Source organism: Engystomops pustulosus, chromosome 2 (assembly GCF_040894005.1).
Source record: "Engystomops pustulosus chromosome 2, aEngPut4.maternal, whole genome shotgun sequence".
Classification (NCBI taxonomy): Eukaryota; Metazoa; Chordata; class Amphibia; order Anura; family Leptodactylidae; genus Engystomops; species Engystomops pustulosus.
This window is the reverse complement of record NC_092412.1, coordinates 50,778,367-50,801,175: the sequence shown is the minus strand read 5'-3', so window position 1 is coordinate 50,801,175 and position 22,809 is coordinate 50,778,367.

Sequence of the window (22,809 nt, the reverse complement as noted above, 5' to 3'; positions counted from 1 at the left end):
GAATTACAAGCTGTGAAGGGAGATAAAGAGAGAGAGTGAGACAGCAGAGCTCACAGCTCCCCAAGCGCTGTGCACTGTCAGACACCCATCGCAGCTGCATGAATAATACATCAGCTCCTCTTTATCCTCACAAAATGTTGTCTTTCTCTATGCTGGGAGAAGAGTCTGTCCTGATTCACTCCTCTCTCCCCTGTGATTTCTGGTCCTTGTGTTCTTCAATATTCCTTGTATTGACTTCCATGTCTTTGTATTACCATGGCTATCAGTGTACAACTAGGTAATATTATAGGTATTATTCTCCATACATGTTTACAATTGTCACAATGTATTTGTTTATTATTCTATTGTTGCCCTTGTTTGTGCTTTCCACCAGATCTGCCGAGATGATAAGAGAGCATATGACTTTTTTCACAGTTTTTAGATCTCCCCAAGTCTGGCTGCTCTTTCCTTGACAAAGTTTTTCATTGTTTGATTGTTTTATGCTGGGAATGACTTTGTTCTCTGTTGCAGAAGGATGAGGTTTGGCTGATAAGCAAGAAAATGTTATTGGAAGTATACAAAATGACTCTATTGCCAGTATGCGCTCGGAATTTGGCAAGCAGTGTTGCCTGAGGACATCGGAGGCTGGACAACCCAAGTAATGGCAGCAGTGTTCACTTACTAGTCTATTGTTTTATGTCATGTTTCGATTTGGGCAAATGCCTTTGGTTGTGAAATGTATAAGGTTATGGGACACAGTGATAGATGGGTGACCGGGGGCAGTTTCTTTGAATGCTAAACTGTGGACTTATTTTTACTAGAGCCAAGTTAAAATATCACTCTACGGAGGGGATAAAATAAAGAAGTTCCTTTTAGATGTTTTTTTATAAGAGTTCTTATATGATAAAGGGAAAGTATTACTAGAAAATTCAGTTATATTAGCAAATTGTATTAAATTTTGGTGTTTCTTTATTACATTTAGAGTCACATAAAACTATAAAGGAATCTCTAACAATTCTACTTTTGACACATAACATAAAAAAACTTACGTCACATTCTGTTGTTATTCTATCCATGGCTGAAAACAGCTGGTTTCTGGCACAACTTAAGGCTGGCAGGAACATGACCTTGTAAAATCAGACCATGTGCTGACCAGATATAGACAATCCAAAATGCAGAGAACGGTAAACATAGTGATATATAGTACAAGGAGACCCTTCTTATCCACAGAAAAGCAGCACCAGACTGTGTTCATGACATTTTTCTGCCCATTAACTTCAAGTCAATATGGCCATCACCTTGAAAATTAACAAACAAAAATACATAGTTACAATAGTTATAAAATATAAAAATAAAAGAAATATGTAGCATTTAAATTGGAACACAGTGTAAAGAGAGCAAAATTGTGCTTACAGTATTTAAAGAGGATCTGTCAGGGTGTTTTTGGGGTTCAGTGTCCCAAATTGCCCTTTACCTGGTCCATCCATGGCCGCAAGAAAAAAAAAACAACTTCTAGGTAAGTCCTAGAGATGAGTCTGATGAGGTGCATCAGACTTATCTTCTTTGCTCCCGATCTCTTGTCGCAGATATTCAATGAAGCCAGAATACTACACCCCAGCTTCATTGCGCAAGGCCACGGAGGGACTTAATAAAAAGTAATTTGGGACTTGTGGGTGGTTTAGCGTCCCAAATCTCCCTGACAAATCCTCTTTAAAGGGACCTCTTCTAGAATCAACAATCTACAAGACTTCCATCCCTCGCTTCTGTGTCCCTTGTTAGAATGTATACATTGTCATAACTAATGGTGGCTCGAGCTTTGAGATCCTGACTGACCAGACACCGATAACCCACCCTGTGTAGTTTTTAATTAAATCCTAAAGTTTTATACATTTTAAAACTTTAATCCAAATTGTTTCCCTGAAAAATATATTCAAAACATAGACAGCCAGTTGGGAAATGACCTCTGCCAGCCCCTTACCTTTTCATGAAAGAGCAGCAACACTCTTATCGCTACACTCTGCCTCCTTAGTTCCCCGCTGCCATATCCAGATCTTGCCTGTTCTGGGTTTAAAGGAAATCTACCAGCAAAATCAAGCATGATAAACCAGGGACACTGGGCAGAAGTACTTTCCCATTGTACCCTCTAACTGTGTGCTCCTGCCTCCCACTGTGTGCTCCTGCCTCCCATTGTGTGCTCCTGCCTCCCATTGTGTGCTCCTGCCTCCCATTGTGTGCTCCTGCCTCCCACTGTGTGCTCCTGCCTCCCACTGTGTGCTCCTGCCTCCCACTGTGTGCTCCTGCCTCCCACTGTGTGCTCCTGCCTCCCACTGTGTGCTCCTGCCTCCCACTGTGTGCTCCTGCCTCCCACTGTGTGCTGAGACATATACTATGTACAGGAGACTCAGGACCGCACCCTATTAATCACTCGGAGTCCTAGAGGTGGAGCTCCCAAAAAGATTTATTACATGTTGATTGTAGGAAATCCTACCTTTTATATGTCTCTCCCTTCCATCGCAGAGTTCCACCAATACATTCTTTTACTTGTGGATTTCTTTCTCATCCGCCGAGCGCTCTGTTATCTTCCTAATTTTCCCTCTTAATCTTTGATCCTCTCTCCAGGCCTTTATCATTGCACTTCCCCCGTGTCTGCCTCGGTAGCTTTGGTTCCCCTGCACAGTGATAAGCATGTAACACATGACAATCTTGTCTATCTCCTATCTGAAATTAGATCTGGTGTTTTAAATAAAAAGCTCAGCAAATCAAAGATAATTGCTTGGGAACATAGAACTTCCCACTCTATCAAAAACCTTTCAAACTTCATCCCATTATGCACCTTGCCTTCCAAATCTGCCTCATTTTTTGTGTCACCCACTGGCACCTTCCGCTATCACTATTCATCACTTAGTATGCATGTGAATACTCTCCAGAATAGTACAGGAGCAGATGAAAGTCAATAACGTACACATAAAATATCAGTATTTATAGAAAGTGATTACCATATGCTGGTTTTGAAGATGAAAAGGTGTCTGCTGGAGGGATGTACATCAAAGTTTTCATAGTTGTGCATTCGTCTTACCTTTTAGGGAATCGATCATAATAGGTTCCGCTAGTGGCTAAATTATATCATAGAGAGTGTCTACAGATTTAAAGGGCAAGTACCACTTATTAAACAGAATCTCTACATTTTCTCAACATCTTAACCCTCCACTAACCTTTTAATGGCAGAGTTTCAGATGAAGATTTCAATGCAACGCTTGCTGCAATCCTTATGCTTATACAAAGACTAAGGCCATGATTAAGACTCACTAGAGTCAAAGCGCAGAGGTCAGATATTATCATTTCTATGTTGCCTTAATTTTAACTAATGGCTGGAATGTATCAACAACTCTCAAACAGTTTTCTGGAGTAGAAATGGCAGAAACTCTCACTGTTCCCACTTTTGTATCAGAAACTGGGTCCATTGGATGAGTCAAGTCCATACAGCCTAACAGTCCTTTCACACGTCCATGTCTGCTCTCCTCTGCACCCGTTCCAGTTCTACTATGTCCTTTTTATACAATGGTGCCCAAAACTGTACCCAATATTCCATGTGTGGTCTGACCAGTGATTTGTATAAGGGCAAAACTATGTCTTTATCATGAGAATCTATTCCTCTCCTGATATATGCCATAATTGTATTTGCTTAACCCCATAGCGCAATAAGACGTACCCTTACGTCTTACTGCGCATGGGGGAGTATGAAGAGGGCTCACAGGCTGAGCCCTCTTCATACTCACCGGGCATTTGCTTCATAATGAAGCAAACGCCCGTCGCTAACACCCGCGATCGGTGCTTGCACCGATCGCGGGTGTTAACCCTTTGATTGCCGCCGGCAAAGCTGCCGGCGGCATTAAAGAGTCGGCGGCGCGTGGGCGCCGCCATCTTGGCTCCGATCGTCACTCCCCGTGACGTCACCGGGGAGCGGCGATCCGTTGCCATGACAGCCTGGGATCACACAAAGATCCAAGGCTGTCATGATCGAGGCTATCTTTTATAATGTGCGATCTGCACATTATAATAGATGGTATGCAAAATCCCCATATACTGCCATACTGTAGTATGGCAGTATATGGTAGGATCAATCAGACAACCTAGGGTTAAAGTACCCTAGGGAGTCTGTAAAATAGTAAAAAAAATAAATAAAAAAAAGTAAAAAAAAAAAATTATATTAAAAAAACATAAAAATTCAAATCACCCCCCTTTCCCTAGAACTGATATAAATATAAATAAACAGTAAAAATCATAAACACAATAGGTATCGCCGCGTCCGAAAATGCCCGATCTATCAAAATATAATAACCGTTTTTCACTGCGTTAAACCCCGTAGCGGAACATAGCGCCCGAAGTCGCAAATGGCATTTTTTTGCCATTTTGAAAAATAGAAAAAATTCTATAAAAAGTGATCAAAATGTCGAACAGTCCTAAAAATAGAAGCATTGAAAACGTCATCAGAAGTCGCAAAAAATGACACCACCCACAGCTCCATACACCAAAGTATGAAAAAGTTATTAGCGCAAGAACACGGCAAAATGAAGAATTTTTTTTCTGTACAGGAGGTTTTAATTTTTGTAAATGTATGAAAACATTATAAAACCTATACAAATTTGGTATCCCCGTGATCGTATTGACCCAATGAATGAAATAGACATGTCATTTAGGGTGCACAGTGAAAGCTGTAAAAACCAAGCCCACAAGAAATGGCGCAAATGTGTTTTTTCATCATTTTCACTGCATTTAGAATTTTTTTCCCGCTTCCCAGTACACGGCATGGAATATTTAATACCATCACTACGAAGTGCAATTTGTTACGCAGAAAATAAGCCATCACACAGCTCTGTACATGGAAAAATAAAAAAGTTATAGATTTTTGAAGGTGGGGAGTGAAAAATAAAAACGCAAAAACGAAAAAGGGCCTGGTCCTTAAGGGGTTAAGCAGCAAATGCCAGACACTGATCACTAAAATTGAGTTTACTATCCACCAATATCACCAAGTCTTTTTCTCCATCAGTTTTACAAAGAAGTTTATCATTTAAAATATAATTATAATTTTCAGTTCCTCAACCCAAGTGCATAACCTTACATTTATCCACATTAAACCAGCCTAGGCCTATAGTTTCCACAAATCCCTCTATAATGTAATACTCTTCTCCTCTGTATTAATTACATTACACTGCTTAGTATCATCTATAAATATTGAAACTCCACTTTGTAAACTCTCTATGAGGTCATTAATAAAAATATTAAAATGAAATGGCCCCCGAACTGACCCCTGTGACACTCCACTGGTAACGTTAACCCAATCTTACAATGTGCCATTAATGACCACCCTTTGTTTTCTATCACTAAACCATTTGCTTACCCAAATACACAGATTTTCCCCTCTTCATTTTATTCTTATTTATGTACCAACCTTTTAAAAGGCACTGTAGCAAATGCCTGTATCAGATCATCCACAGCCTAGGTCCGCAGCCTAGGTCAGTGATGGCGAACCTTTTAGCGGGCAAGTGCCCAAATTGCAACCCCAAACCCCCCTTATTTATAGCAAGGTGCCAACCAAAAATTAAAGCAGTAACTTATTGCTCCCTGTATTGCAACAACTTTCAATCATACTGGCCTCCTGAGGACAAGATGGAAAATTGGCATCATTGTAGCTTCTTTCCAGTGTCCCTCTATACAAAGAGAATCGTGGGGGCAGCAGAAGGTCCTCCAAAGATAATTTGGCCCTGTCTCCTGTCTCATTCTCCCTCTTCCTACAGTCCTAAGTACGGAAGTAAGTATCACTTTAAAATATGTTCTGTCTGGTCTGCTGGGGCGATGACCTGGGTGCCCACAGAAAGGGCTCTGAGTGCCACCTCTGGAACCCGTGCCATAGGTTCGCCACCACTGGACTAGGTCCAGTCTAGAATTTATCTCCATGGTGATGCTGGGTTGTAAGGTTATGTACAGTGAGATACTGTATATTAGACACACAGGTCTGTCGTTTTCAGGATCGTTTTTGACCTTTTTTAATTATTGGCATAACATTTGCTATGCGCATGTATATGCACTATTTCATGGGTGTATTAAGTGGTCAAGGGGCCCCTGGCTGTATGAAAATTATGGTCCCAACAAGTCCCCTAGAATCAAGCTTCTTGGAGAATGGGCTACCGCCTAAACTGCCTATATTATAATCCACTCTAATCCAATCTAACGTCTAAAGTCTGTGGGCGGTAAGGATCGAGTTAATCATGATTCCTACTGTATAAAACACCTGTTTCTGGTGTTCTTCCATCCAGAGAACTGCCAAAATTATTAAACAGCATGCCTCTAAATAAATTTGGCACATTTCATTGTAGCCTAGCATCTGTTTAGGAATGGTGTCATACCCACTCAACTTAATAAATTAGATGACTTCCTGTATTCTGAGTGACTTCATGGTGGACAATTTTTTTTTTCTTTATACATATTCAGGTAAGTGGTTCTTTAAATAATCCGATAGGTGTAATATTAAATTACTTTATCCATTATACCATTGAAACTAATCAAGAGAGTCAATGACTCAATAAATTATCACGGTGCCATTTATTCATGGATTCTTTATGTGAAAAGTATGATTTTATTGCAATAAATGGGTTCTCACAGACATTTTAATGGGCTTCAACTCAGCAGTGACATTAAACTAGTTTTCTCCCCCATAGAGTTTCAGGCACATCCCACATATTCATTTACTTTTATGAGTATTGATTGTTTTCAAGAGGTTTTGTGTGCTGGATTCTACATTACAGTATCCAATTTTGTTGCTATGCAAACTGAAATATGAAGGGAAAAAAAGAAATCTAGTCCTTTACTAAAAATAAACCAGTGGTGAACAGGCAGAGACTGTGTTTGGGATACAGTGAAGAATAAGTGGCATACGTGCCAATGAAACTAATCATCGCTAATGTGGACGTTCTGATGTAAAATAATTGACAAGCTGAGACATGTTTTATAGTCGTTTTAGAGGACCAGATTGCCAACAAAGAAGCAAAAATCTGAACACAACTAAACTAGACCAGATGCTGTCCTGCAAAAACCAAAGACTGAGCCTCCAATAGTGACTATCTATTTACTAAACTGATCAGGACTTGCCAGATCAGACACATTGGGGCTCATTTATTAAGGGTCCGTTGGACACATTATCGTCGTGTTCCCCGACGTTTTGTGCCAAATTGCCCCGGGAATTTGGAGCACGCGATCGGATTTTGGTGCATCGACGTCGGGGGGGCGGGCCATCGGACAACCCGACGGATTCGGACAACGTGCGGGATTTAAAAATTAGAAATGTGTCGCAAGACACGCACTTACAAACACCAGGAAGAAGTAGGTGAACTCCAGCGGACCTTGGCGCAGAAGCGACGGATGCAGGAACTCGGGCGCACGAGCTACATGCACCGCGGGATCGCGACAGGACCGGGTAAGTAAATCTGCCCCATTGTACCCGATACTGCTGAACCATCTTCTCCTGCTGAAACACCAGATGCTAGCAGTACCACTATCTCTGATGTTAGTTCCTATGGAGGATGGATGGCATGAATGATGTACAAAGTGCTATAAGCTGACATTAGTATTACAATAGACATAACCGGCCTTAAACATGTATGGGGTAAAACTGTTAAAACTTGAAGCATATCTAACTTAAAAAAATGTGGTGCAGTGTGTGTGAATGAGAAATAACACTGTCTCTGGTCATGACTTATATTGTAACTTAGGTGTAGATCCCGGGGTTGCTTGGGATGGTCAACAACTGCTCTTAGCTGTAACAAAATAGAATTGGTTAACAAAAAATATTTTATATCTATCTATGTATCTTTCTCTCCATGTCTATCTCTCACTCACTCTCCCTGCCTGCCTTTCACTCACTGTCCCTGCTTGTCACTGTCTCTCACTCACTCTTCCTGCCTGTCACTGTCTCTCACTTACTCTCCCTGCCTGTCTCTCTGTCACTCACTCTCTCTGTGCCTTTCTCTCACTCTCCCTAACTGTCTCTATTCTTATCTATCTTACCTCACACATAAGCTCATTGCTTATAGTAACCAAACAAAGCTTAGAGCTCATATTAATGACAAAATGTTGCAAAATGTTCACCAATCACGACTCAGCTTCTAACTGCCACAGACAATGACAGACTGCAGACAAAGGCTCCTGTATATGGTGGTTAATAAGTGTATTTTGGAAAGTGTGGGGTGAAAATTTCGAATCAAAATCTAGTCTATGACTATGAGAAATAAGATTCTCTGGTCTGATGAGACAAAGATTAAACTTTTTGGTGTTAGTTCTAAGTGATATGTGTAGAGAAATAAGGCATTTATTAGGTATCGAAATTGGACAGTAGAAGATTGGAAAAACGTTGCCTGGTCTGATGAGTCTCGATTTCTGCTACGACATTCGGATGGTAGGGTCAGAATTTGGCGTCAAGAACATGAAAGGATGGATCCATCCTGCCTTGTATCAACGGTTCAGGCTGGTGGTGGTGGTGTCATGGTGTGGGGAATATTTTCTTGGCACTCTTTGGGCCGCTTGGTACCAATTGAGTATCATTGCAACGCCCCAGCCTACCTGAGTATTGTTGCTGACCATGTCCATCCCTTTATGACCACAATGTACCCAACATCTGATGGCTACTTTCAGCAGGATAATGCGCCATGTCATAAAGCTGGAATCATCTCAGACTGGTTTCTTGAACATGACAATGAGTTCACTGTACTCAAATGGCCTCCACAGTCACCAGATCTCAATCCAATAGAGCATCTTTGGGATGTGGTGGAACGGGAGATTCGCATCATGGATGTGCAGCCGACAAATCTGCAGCAACTGTGTGATGCCATCATGTCAATATGGACCAAAATCTCTTCCAGCACCTTGTTGAATCTATGCCACGAAGAATTGAGGCAGTTCTGAAGGCAAAAGGGGGTCCAACCCGTTACTAGCATGGTGTACCTAATAAAGTGGCTGGTGAGTGTATGTCACTCAGTCCACTCCTTATCCTATCCTGATCCATATTTGCAGATTTGCCTGTTCCTATTTCACTGCTTGTTCCTGCTCCAGAGTCCAGTATTTCTCCCTGTTCTTTACAGTCCTGTGTACAATGCTTTAATCCTGCATTATGTCTTTAGGATTCCTGAAAGTCCTGCTTGATGTTAAGGGTGCTGCATTACATGGTGGTATTTAAGAGGCAATAATTTTCTTTTCCTATACTGATTCATATTTGCACATTTTCCTGTTACTGTTTCACTGCTGGTTCCTACTACAGAGTCCAGTATTTCTCCCTGTTCTTTACAGTCCTGTGTACAATGACTTGAGTTTTGATCTTAGTCCAGCTCAGTGGTTTTGCTTAATTTGCATGTTTTGCTTTATCTCATTGGATTACTTGCTGAATTCCTTCATAAAACAAGGCAAGGCATATTTGGAACTAAGGACAGTGTGCACTGGACTAGACTAGTTCCAGAGCAAACATAGAATAACAAAGAGACTTCAGGGTAGCACTGAGTAGGCTGAGTAGGTAGCACTTCTGCCTTGCAGCGATGGTGTCCTAGGTTCTAATCCCACCCAAGTCAACATCTGCAAAGAGTTTGTATATTCTCTCCATATTTGCGTGGGTTTTCTCCGAGTCCTCCAATTTCCTCCCACACTCCAAAACATACTGGTAGGTTGTTTAGATTGTGAGCCCATTGGGGACAGGGACCAATTTGGCATGCTTTGTGCAGCGCTGCGTAATCTGTAGGTGCTATGTAAATAAAGAATTATTATTAAAAAGAAAGAAAGACTTCCTCTTTTTTTTCTGCCAATAAAGATTTTAAAATTTATCTTTACAACACAAAAAATGCCATGGTTCTGAAAAGAAACACAACATGTAAATCAATGTTTTGCTTTAAAAAAAATGAATAAAAACATTTCAGTTAAATGTTAAAGGAAATCTACTATTTGTTTTTATGCATTATGAACCAAACATACCCTGAGAATGCTGTAGCTATACTGATGCAGAAACGTATCTTGTTTAATCCCTGATCCGAGTGGTTTTGCTAAAAAAAAATTATAAAATTCAGGACCTTGGGAAAGCTGGGTTGCATGCTGGCTGCCATACATAAACACATTAAAGAAAGCTTCCTCAACTGTCCAGACAGGACTAATCAACCTGTGCTGGATGGCTCATACACAGCAGCTGGGGGATGGTGCAGCAAGTAATTACTTCTGCCTGTCGGGGACAACACATTGGGGCAGATTTACTTACCCGGTCCATTCACGATCCAGCGGCGCGTTCTCTGCGCTGGATTCGGGTCCGACTGGGATTCATTAAGGTAGTTCCTCCGCCGTCCACCAGGTGGCGCTGCTGCGCTGAAAAGCATCGGAATGCACTGGAGTTCACCGAGCCGGGCTGAGTGAAGGTAAGTGCAAGCTCCGCAACAGATTTTTTGTTTTAAATGTGGCGGTTTTTCCGAATCCATCGGGTTTTCGTTCGGCCACGCCCCCGGTTTCCGTCGCATGCATGCCAGCGCCGATGCGCCACAATCCGATCGCGTGCGCCAAAATCCCGGGGCAATTCAGGGAGAATCGGCACAAGTCGGAAATATTCGGGTAACACGCCGGGAAAACGTGAATCGGGCCCATAGTAAATGACCCCCATTGAATACAGTGTTCTCTGAAGCAGTGCATCATTAGGGTGAGGAGAAGCACTGAGCCAGGCACAGGAGTGACAGAGGCTCATTGTCATAATTTCATAATTGATTTTTCAGCAAAACCATTCATTCAGACAAGATATGTGCCTGCATCAGTGTAGCTACAGTATTCTCAAGATATGTTTGGTTCATAATGCATTAAAGCAAATGGTAAATTATTATAAAAGCAGTAGTACAATTTAAACCATTTACAAAAAATAATAGTTACTAAACTGACCTTCGGGTATTTTATTGTATAAGTATTAACAGCCAAACAACTGTCCATGATAAATGTTTATTACTCAATATCTCATCTGATCCCGATACAAATACAATATATAATTAATAATAACCTTATAAAATATTATTCTCATAAATCACATGTGTGTTATGAATTGAGACATAAAATGATCATAGTAAAGAGCACATTAGAGGGAGGATATTAAAAAACGGAATTAAATTGACATAAGAAACAGATAGAAGAATATACAGCACTTCCTCTACCACATAATGTACCAGATTCTAGGTTGAAAGAAATTAATTACCTTAACATCTTGAGGTCAAATTATGAGACTGTTCTCAGGATCATTTAAACTCAGTGAAAATGCAGCTCGTTTATATAAAGTAACATGAAGTACGTGGCAATGGGTGTTAATTACTCTCCATTACGGCGACATCAATTAGTATCCAGCTGTAAATGCTGGCTATGAGTTCTCTATACCACCACTGTCAGCCAATTAGACGTGACCAACGACCTGCGTTTATGAGTTTTCTTTACCGTGCCGGATGGACAAGACTGTTTATAAAAATATATTTAATGCATTTTGCATATTATCAGTTAAATGACCTCCCACAAAGACCTGCAAAACATCTAGACGATAGTTATTATTGTTTCTGGCAGGTTCTGTAGACCCGCAGTACCCAACCATGTGATCTTGCTGAATACAATGAATGATAACTCAGGGAACCATTAACTCCCAACTTCACCTTTGAGCACCTACCACTGCTGTTTTAGGTAGAGGTTGGCAGGCACAATGTCAAGACTTCATTACCCCCGCTGGCTTCTTGGCTGCAGAAATCAATGGCAGGGAGGAGAATAGCCGAGGAGTGCTGCAGGAGAACATTAATAGGTGAGTATCTAATATTTTTTCACAGAAAATAATAAAGGTGGGTGGCTGGTATAACAGAAAAAAAGGGCATATGGTTTAAGGCTACAAAAATGGGGGAATTATAGGTTTCATAAATGAGGACTAATAAGGGGTTATTAAACTAAGGGGTGTGGTTAAGGGTGGAGCTTGCAAAATTAAAATTCACAATGCCTTCCCTTCCCATGGGTCCCTGGAAAAATTTCCTAGTACGTAGCCAGACCCTGATTCAAAAAAGGTTGGGGACTGATGCTGTAGTCATAGTAAAAGGAAGCAATCCCAAAACTCTTATTTGGCAGCTCATGGCTTAAAAAAAACAGAGAAGGCTGTTTCAGTATTTCTGATCCGTTGCCTGACGGGAGCTAAGCTCTTACCAGAAGTGTCTTGCAGCATTCTGTCACTCTAAGAAAAGACGTGTGCAGAGCTGACAGGCTTTCTTTATGTTTACCTAATCCTGCACAAAAGTTCTATCATCTGGTTCAGATGTGGGGTATTTTGGACACAGTTGTTCAGTAAAGTGCTATCACGTTGTTCTTTCTGAACCATTTTTATTTTGACAATTTTCAATTATTATTATAGGGAACCTATCATTATTCTGGCTCCTTACGACAGTTCTATATCTCTCTTTGGAGCTCCACTGCCATCAGATTCATTAAAGTGGCTTTGGTCTTGATAAATCTGATGGAAGTGTCTTATGTTTGTCACGGGTGCTCCCGCAATCCATGTCACGGATCGCGGGTGCACCCGTGCTCCGCTGCCTGCCGGTCCCCGTCCCCCTGCCCTCACTTACCTCTCCTGGCTCCTGTCTGTGCCCCGGCTCCCAGCGTGTAGGCCGCGTGCTCCTGCCACTAGGGGGCGCGCATGGTGACTTCTCAAGCCTTAAAGTGCCAGCATCCTCCTGATTGGCTCCTGCTAATCCGGCTCACCCTTATTATCCGGCACCTCCCTTCACTCCCTGCCGGATCTTCCCTCCTAGGATCACGTATGGATTCCATGCCAGACTTCCCTAAGCCGTTCCTGTGGAAGAGAAAGCCCATTAGCGTTTCCAGACGCTTTCCCATGTTCCTGTGTATCTCCAGCGTTCCCATACGCTCCTGGTGTTACTGTCCTCAGCGTTATAAGTGTTCCTCTGTGTTCCTGTCTCCAGTGTTACCAGGGTACCTCTGTGTGCTCCTGCCATCCTCCGTGCTTCCTGCTGTGCCTTCCAGGGTTCCAGCCCAGCGGTGTTCCTCTGTGTTGCTGCTGTCATCCCAGGCTTGGACTGTTTCCTGCACATCCCTGTACCTTGGCTGCCGACGCGGGCCTCATACCATCTCCCGCGGTGGTCGAGAGGGTCCACAGACTTCTCCCTCCGGACTCTTCCCATAGAGACTTTTAGTTCTGTTGTCTGTGTGACCCGTTACAATGTTATGTGGATTATTTGCGACAATTGCATATAAAGTAGGAAAAACATCAAAAGTCCAGACACTGCCACAGTTAATTAACAATGGTAAAGAAAAAATATTTTTTTGTGCTTTTTTTTTCGTAAAATACCTTCCACCAACCCAAATTTTTAGCATTCTTAACCCCTTAACAATGTATTACTACGCCACACACCGGTTGCGGGTGTTTGGATGGGGCTCACGGGCTCAGTCATCTCCATAGCCGGTGAGAATTTGCTGCATATAGCAGTTAACCCTCACCGCCAGCAAAGCTATCAGCGGCATTAAAAAGCATGCAGGCGCAACCATGTTGGCTTGGATCGTCGCTCGGGTCAAACAAAGACAGGAGGTTGACTGGTTTTTACACCATCTATTACAATAAGCGATTTGCACATTGTAATAGACGATGTGGAAAATCCCCATATATTGCCATAATGTAGTATTGCAGGGTAGGATGGTAGGATCGATCAGACAACCTAGGGTTAAAGTACCCTAGGGGTTCTGAAAAACATTAAAAAAAAACATAACAATTCAAATCACTTCCCTTTCCCTAAAAGGGAAACCGTTTTTATTTTTCAATTATTATTATTACAGGGAACTTATCATTATTCTGGCTCCTTAAGACAGTTCTATGTCGCTCTTTGGAGCTCCACTGCCATCAGATTCATTAAAGTGGCTTTGGTCTTTGATAAATCTGTCTTATGTTATGTGGGTTATTTGCAACAATAGGGGGTCTAAAAACACTTTTACATTTTTTTTTAAAGTTTAAATAAAAAACATAACAATCTGTCAAAATGGAATGGAATATTAAATACTGTCACTATGAAGTGCAATTTGTTACACAGAAAACAAGCCCTCACATAGCTCTTTACATAGAAAAATAAAAAAAGTTCAAAAGGATTTTTGAAGGTGGGGAGTGAAAAATAAAAATGCATAAAAGGAAAAAGGGCCTGGTCGTAATGGGGTTAAATAGATGTCATTCATATGTTTTTGTGTTTTTGGCTTATTTGTAATTTATTTTTTCTCTAGATTTCACTGTTCTCAAGCAGTTGGGTAAATGTTGGGTAATTGAGCTCTTTATTGTAAGGAGGGGGGCTATCTGCACCAGCCAAGATCCTCCCACCTGACAATAAATATCTGCTATAATTGTACTTAATCTATGAACCAATAAATAGCTGTCTAGTGAAGTATTTAGTACATATATATACATCCCCAGGATTCAAAACTTGCAGCCTCCTAACAATAACTATATCCAGCCCCCAGTATCAACTATATACATCCCCCCAGAATCAACTATATACAGACCCCCAGCATTAACTTTATACAGTTCCCAGTAAAATAATAAAACTTTACTTACCTATTGCGTGGAACTTCCGCCTCTTCCGACAGATCAGAAGTCTGGTGTAGGCATTGCAGTGTGTGACATCCTGCACCCTCCTATGTCAATGGTAGGGCAGGAAACATTGTTCCCTTCCTCTGCCATAAACGCAAATCTACTGGCCAGTAATCTACTGCAAATCTACCACCTCACGTCTAAAGGTTGATACGGTTGGCAACGCGACCGGCCGAATCACCCACACTGTAAACCACCATTGGTAGGGGCCCCTCTAGGAAAAAAGTGGTGGGGGCCCCCAGGCGTGTGCCCCGGAGCCCACCCCATAATCTGGTCCTCTATGCCACTTTAAGACCAAATCTAAGATCAAGTAAGGTAGAATCCCGTCAGTCAGCCCATTTCTTTGTTCCTGCTGTCGCAGTGGTGTATGGTGGAATAACAATAAACATATACCTTATTTTCAACCCATTGTTCTATTTGAGTGCTGCTGGTTTGGGTCTGCTATCTGTGCACCTGAATGGAGGTTGTTGGTGAGCTGAACAAACTCTTTCTACATATGAAAAGTTACGCGCCATAACCTGTTTACCAGGATGCCGAATCTTAGACTCCATTATTCTTATTGTCCTTTGAATTTCCTGTGACAGCAGAACCCTATTATGCTTCCAAATATTAACTAGAACTGGTTAGCGTTCCTTCTCGTAGAATCACAAAGGAGGTTCCAGGTGAGGCTTTGTGTCCTCAGTCCACAGATCACCGCACACCAAAGAAAGGAAATCAGACTTATGTCTTATTGTCTGAACGTTATAAATTGAGGTTGGCAGAAAGTTGCCCTCTTGGAAAATAATTGAGTGTCCTTGCTCCAGGTTCTTCTTACTTGTGATGCAGGTTGTTAAACCTGTTTATGCCGAGTCACAGTTGGCTGATTTTCTTCTGCTGTGTGGAAAATTGAAAAAAAAATTGCAGTATGAGAATGCAGATCTTGATCCATTCTACTTCTGGGAGTGTTTGCTTTCTTATAATGTCTTCTGGTGTGATCCTGGAGTCCTTGACATTATACCACATTATAAAAGGCTACACATTATTTATTACTAATATATTCTACTACCCTCTGGTGGAGAATGGTCCCTTATAACATAATGGCTACATCCAAAACTAAATTTATTTTTTGGACGTGTAAAGTAAATGAAGAATATTTGGTTTAGACAATGTAAAGGTGAAAGGAAAAGGAAATAAGGATATTTTTCTAGTGTTGGAATGATATATTAATTGCTAGATATTTTACACCATACAAAGTTTATCTTATGTATGTGTGGTGGAATAAGATTGTTTAGAATTTTATATTGTTCTTGGAATTATTCATGCAAATGATAAAATCTACATCTAAGACATAATTATCTAGACTTAAAGGGGTATTCTCGCCTGGGCACTCACATTCAGTTTCACTAATCTTCCATGTATAAACATTTATTCAATTGGATGTTATTAAAAAAAATGTTCCTGTGTGAAGATAATTTCTCATAAATGTAGTCATGTTGTCCCTTAGAAACCAGATAGCTTCCTCGGATACGACCACGTCACACTCTGGCAGCGGTGGCCAGACTTGCGCTATAGAGTCCTGCCGGACTTCCTGGATTCAGCGATCATTACCACAGGACGGCTGCAGGATATGCGGTAACTCCCGGACATTTCATATACAAAAACTTTTTGTTTATTTGTGCAATCTCTCAGGCAGAGGTGGCCGTATCCGAGGAAGCTATCTCGTTTCTAAGGGACAAAATGACTATATTTATGAGAAATTATCTTTACACAGGAACATTTTTTTAATAACATCTAATTGAAGAAATGCTTATATATGGGAGATTTATCAAAATGAATGTGAGTGCCCAGACGAGAATACCCCTTTAAGGAAACTTCTTTGCAGTTACTGAAATGTGAGAGTGAGATTCGGGGTTCTGAGCAGAATTGGGAATTTGGGTTGCATGTTTGCGAGAGGGGAAACAAGAGGAAAAGACAACAGCCCAGACCCTGATGTAGCATGTTTAAGACTCAAAAATGGCGAAAAACAAGGTAGAAATTGCCCTCACCTAGGGATGATGATGGTTGGACGCTGGTGAGTATTTTGGAAGCCGGTATCCTTCTTGCAATCCAGCTGACACTCCAGAGTGTTACAGATATCTGGGAAGGTTTCAGGTTTTAAAGAATGTTTGGCCTGAAGAAGGCACCATTCCAGTGTAGAAATGTTTGGTTTAGATAAAGCAGTCCCTTGATTCTAACGTTAGTCTCAATTGCGTAACTTTAAGCTGATGGGCCCCAGTGCAGTCTGTGCCTGGCACCGACTATAATGTATGTTTTATAGTACTAGTCTTCTCATATGGGAAAATGACACCTTATGGGCCTTCTAAGTCTCTTGAGCCATGTTGCGAGAGCAACTTCTGCACCCACTCAAGTTAAACCCCTTAGTCTTCTTGGCTTGGACGCCCCTGGCATTGTGTAGAGAAAGGTAAGATTGCAAAGAAAAACAAATCCTTTCCATCATTATCAATCAGTGTGCAATAAACTTGAATTTCAAGTTGCAATTCTCTCACTCATTCAGACCTGACAATAAGCAGAAGGAGGGGTAGGTATACTCCTCTCCCCAAGGTGCACCTTTCAGGTGCTTCCTCCTGTGCCCTTTCTCCCTTTATGTGGCTGTAATATATCATCCTCCTGGCTCTCCTTACCAGTTTCTTGACCATTTTGATTATTGGCTTCCCTTTTCTATCCCGTGATATTCCAACGCTTATCAAAGGAGATTTTAACATTCCTACTCTATCTCCATCTCCCCTTTGGCCTCTCAACTTTCAACACTAACTTCTTCTTTAGGACTCTCATAACTCACTGATTCTCCTACTCACCAGGAGGGAAACATTCTAGACCTGATCTTTGCTCAACCCTCTTCAGTCTCCAACTTAACTAATACGGCCTTTCCACTTTCAGACCATATCCTTTTCTCTTTTACTGTTAATAGTTCCTCTCCTTTACAGAACCTGCCCACCTATCGCACTAACCGGAACCCGCGTGCCATACTCACCGTCTCACAGAAACTTTGCAGTCATCACTGTCCCCCATAGCATCTCTATTCCTTTCCTAACAAAGCTACTAACCCTCATAATCACAACCTTAAAAGTGCACTGGATGAGGTGGCACCACCCTCAGTCCAAACATTTCAACACAGTTGTCGGCAACCTTAGCACATGCCCCAAATCCATTTTCTTCGGCAGTGCTCCAGGATTGCCGAACGTCTATGGAGAAAATCTAGCACATCTGCAGACTTCCTGCACTTCAAATTCATGCTTACAACTTATAACACCCCCCTTCCTAATCTTGTCAAACAGGTCTATTTCACTAATCTAATATCCACTCTCTCTAACAATCCTAAAAAGCTCTTAGATACTCTTCGTTCCTTTATAAAGCCAAAGGTGCAGCCACCTGCTACAAACCTTGGGGCTGCAGATCTGGCCACCTACTTTGAAGATAAAATTTACTGCATTCACCAGGAAATAATATTCGAATCCACTAACTTCATGAATCCCCTTCCCTCCACTTCTTCACCCGCGTTCTTGCCTGCTGCACCTTAAAAACACCTCCAGAATCCACCGATTTCTTTCAACTGAAACCTCTAAACACTATTTGTCACTCTGATTCACTCTCATCTACTCTACTGTAACTCCCTACTAATCGGCCTTCCACTTACTAAACTCTCTCCTCTACAATCCATTCTGAAAGCAGCAGCCAAGCTTGACTTTCAGACCAAATGCTACATGGATTCCTCCAGTCTCTGCTAGTCACTGCACTGGTTGGCCGTCTCCTTCCAAATACAGTTTAAGCTCTGCATAATGCAGCACCTTCATACCTCTCTTCTCTTATCTCACTCTTTCGTTTAACCAGCTCTCTTTAATCTGCCAGTTATCTTAGATTATTCTCTTCCTTAATTCGAACCACCCACTGACGTTCTCCAGAGCTGCACCAATCTTCTGGAATTCCCAACCCCGGTCTATCAGACTAATACTTAAACCCCAAAGCTTCAAACATGCTCTTAAAACCCATTTATTTAGGCAGGCCTATCACATTGCTAACTGCGAGTCCCACTGACTTTGGACTTTGTATATAAGACGCCTGATGACTGGTTCAAGCAGCAGCATTTTTATTTATTAAAGTATTTTTATTCAATTCCCTTAATAAAATGTTATACCTCTTGTGTCATTCCCTCATCCTCATAGACTGTAAGCCCTTGTGTCACCCCCTCATCCTCATAGACTGTAAGCTCTTGTGTCACCCCTTCATCTTCATAGACTGTAAGCCCTTGTGTCACCCCCTCATCCTCATAGACTGTAAGCTCTTGTGTCACCCCCTCATCCTCATAGACTGTAAGCTCTTGTGTCACCCCCTCATCCTCATAGACTGTGAGCTCTTGTGTCACCCCCTCATCCTCATAGACTGTAAGCTCTTGTTTCACCCCCTCATTCTCATATACTGTAAGCTCTTGTGTCACCCCCTCATCCTCATAGACTGTAAGCTCTTGTTTCACCCCCTCATTCTCATATACTGTAAGCTCTTGTGTCACCCCCTCATCCTCATATACTGTAAGCTCTTGTGTCACCCCCTCATCCTCATAGACTGTAAGCTCTTGTGTCATCCACTCATCCACATAGACTGTAAGCTCTTGTGTCATCCCCTCATCCACATAGACTGTAAGCTCTTATGTCACCTCCTCACCCTCATAGACTGTAAGTTCTTGTGTCACCCCATCATCCTCATAGACTGTAAGCTCTTGTGTCACCCCCTCATCCTCATAGACTGTAAGCTCTTGTGTCACCCCCTCATCCTCATAGACTGTAAGCTCTTGTGTCACCCCCTCATCCTCATAGACTGTAAGCTCTTGTGTCCTCCCCTCATCCTCATAGACTGTAAGCTCTTGTGTCACCCCCTCATCCTCATAGACTGTAAGCTCTTGTGTCACCCCATCATCCTCATAGACTGTAAGCTCTTGTGTCACCCCCTCATTCTCATAGACTGTAAGCTCTTGTGTCACCCCCTCATCCACATATACTGTAAGCTCTTGTGTCACCCCCTCATCCACATAGACTGTAAGCTCTTGTGTCACCCCATCATCCTCATAGACTGTAAGCTCTTGTGTCACCCCCTTCATCCTCATAGACCGTAAGCCCTTGTGTCACCCCTCATCCTCATAGATTGTAAGCTCTTGTGTCACCCCCTCATCCTCATAGACTGTAAGCTCTTGTGTCACCCCCTCATCCACATAGACTGTAAGCTCTTGTGAGCAGGGTCCTCACTCCTATTGTTTCATATGTCTCTGTAATGTCTTATTTTGATTAGTATGACTCTATGGATGCTGAATATGAGGATATGTCTAATCTCACTGTGTTTACACAGCTCTAGAGATTGGATGATGCTCATGACATGCAGATAGGGAGAGAGCAGAAAGAAAGAAATGAGAGAAAGACCTGTCTTTTCTGTATGGAGAATTAACAATGTTACTAAGGAGCACTTTGCAGACTGTTTCTTTACAAACTAACACAATATTAAAAAGTATCGCCAAGTTCTGTCTTCACTGTTACAGTTCTCTTTACTAATCTGTAACAACCGGCCCATCACAGAACTTTCTCTCCTCTGCTTACAAAACTCGTTCTCCTGCTTTCAGGAGAACAAGAGCAGGAGACTTCTACCTTCCCAATCATGACAACATTAAAGTTTTTACCATGTAAAAATAATCTGTGTTATGTGTCTTGCATGGATACAGTGCACCGATCATGCTCATTTTAGAGGACATAAGTGGTATAAATAAAAACGAAACCTATCTTTGGTTTGAATGTACAGTAGGCTAATGTGGAGGCTTATTTTCTTTAAAGAGGTGGGTAAGGATTTACCCCAATACTAGTATTTTGTAACCCGGTATAATTGTGATCACATTTGTCCCTGCAAGGTATATTATATGCCATGTTTTCTATTTTGCTGCTTTTTACTAAGTATTGGATGAATCAATAAAAATAAAGATATACATATATAAATTAAACTGGGGGAAAAAAATTAAAAAGTTAAAAAGCTCAAACAACCCCTAAATTAATAGACACTTATTTACACTTATAACTTTTTTTATTACATTATGTTGGCAACTTTTACTTCTTTAGTACACGTGTCATAATTTTGATGTTTATATGATATACAATTATATTATCACATATAATTCAGATCAAATCACAGGTTGCAATATAATAAAATAGGTAAAAATCCACGGGTGAATCCTTTCATAGGCCATCACTAGGTATACAGTATCTGCACAATATTCCATTTCTGGCCTCCTTGCAGGCTTCACTTTCATGATGAGATTGTTGCCATATATCTGTGTCATCAATATCAAAGTGTTATATGATATTTATGTCAATTCCTGTCTCCAAATAGTATGAAACCTGAGAGATGTCTGGTAGGATTGTATTGTCTGCCCAAGGATGACATAGAAATTAGCTCAGTCAATGCAGTTCATAGTTCATCCATTAATACCACCGGAAACCAAAATCCTCCATTAACCTCTTGTCACAGCTAACTTAATGTTATTTCAACTGTTTACATGGTTGATGGTGCCTGTTTGTAAAGTGTCATTGTCAGTGTCGGACTAGGTTTCCTTAGGCCCACCAGAGAAAATCAATTTAGGGGCCCACTTTTCATTATCCTCCAGGAAACATACTCTAGCTGTCTCTAAATTGTGTTGTTTTCTGATGGACCTCTGGGGTTCAGTATTGGGTTGAGCCAGGGCCCCCCTACCCCCGGAGGATCCTCTGATACTCTGGTGGGCAAGTCCGAAGGTCACCTTCTACAATATACTAGATCATGCTACCATTAGCAATTACTTCAATATTATTCTAAGGGCTGCAACTTTTCTATTTTGGTGTCAATCCAAACATTGGAGAGCTTGTTTTTTTCAGGACTAGTTACATTTTTTTAAAAAAATCATTTTGGAGTATAAAAAATCATATAAAATCACTTTTGATTTATTTCTTGGATTAGACATTTTTGTTATTCTAACATTCTAAAAACCATGATACTGTAGATTTAATATCTGATTCTGCCAATATCAAATGTATCTAGATCTTTTTCCATTTTATATTCTTGTTCTAGGTTCTTGCTTGTTTTTTTGGGGACAAGTTGTCATTGCTATTGATATTATTTTCATGTGGCGATTGCAAAAATGTGGGGTACTTTTTAGCTTAAATTTCCACTGTCTATTTATACAAAAGTATTTTTTTCACTAGTTTGTAGCCCATTAAAAAATAGCCTGTATAGGCGGTCCCCTACTTAAGGACACCCGACTTACAGACGACCCATAGTTAAAGAGAACCTACCACCATGAATCTACCTATAAAGGTAGATCGGGTGGTAGGTGGATGTAAGGGACGTGAGGAGAGCTCTTTTTAGAGCTAATCCTCACGTCCCCGCTAACTTTTGGGAAACTTTATTCCCCTAATATGTAAATTTTGTTATGCGGCTACTGGGGCGTGGAGTAGCCGGCACGAGGCTACACAGTGCGGCTACTCCACGCCCCAGTAGCCACATTACTCCTCCTACCCTGTTGAGTGCAGCGCGCAGCTCCTCGTAGCTGCGCGCCCTCGTCCGATATGATGGCGTTCTGCGCATGCGCAGAACGCCGGTTGAGCAGTCCCAGCTCCGAGGCAGGAGCTACTGCGCATGCGCAGTAGCCGGCTTGTCAGACAAGGGCGTGCAGCTACGAGGAGCTGCGCGCCGCACACAACAGGGTAGGAGGAGTAATGTGGCTACTGGGGCGTGGAGTAGCCGCGCTGTGTAGCCTCGTGCCGGCTACTCCACGCCCCAGTAGCCGCATAACTAAATTTACATATTTGGTCAATAAAGTTTCCCAAAAGTTAGCAGGGACGTGAGGATTAGCTCTAAAAAGAGCTATCCTCCCGTCCCTTACATCCACCTACCACCCGATCTACCTTTATAGGTAGATTCGTGGTGGTAGGTTCCCTTTAAAGACGGAGCCCTCTGCCCACTGTAACCTCTGGTGAAGCTCTCTGGATGCTTTAATATAGTTCTAGACTGCAATGATCAGCTGTAAGGTGTCTGTAATGAACATTTATTGATAATCCTTGGTCCAATTACAGCAAAAACCCTATCTTGTATGTAACCCGGGGACTGCCTGTAATATG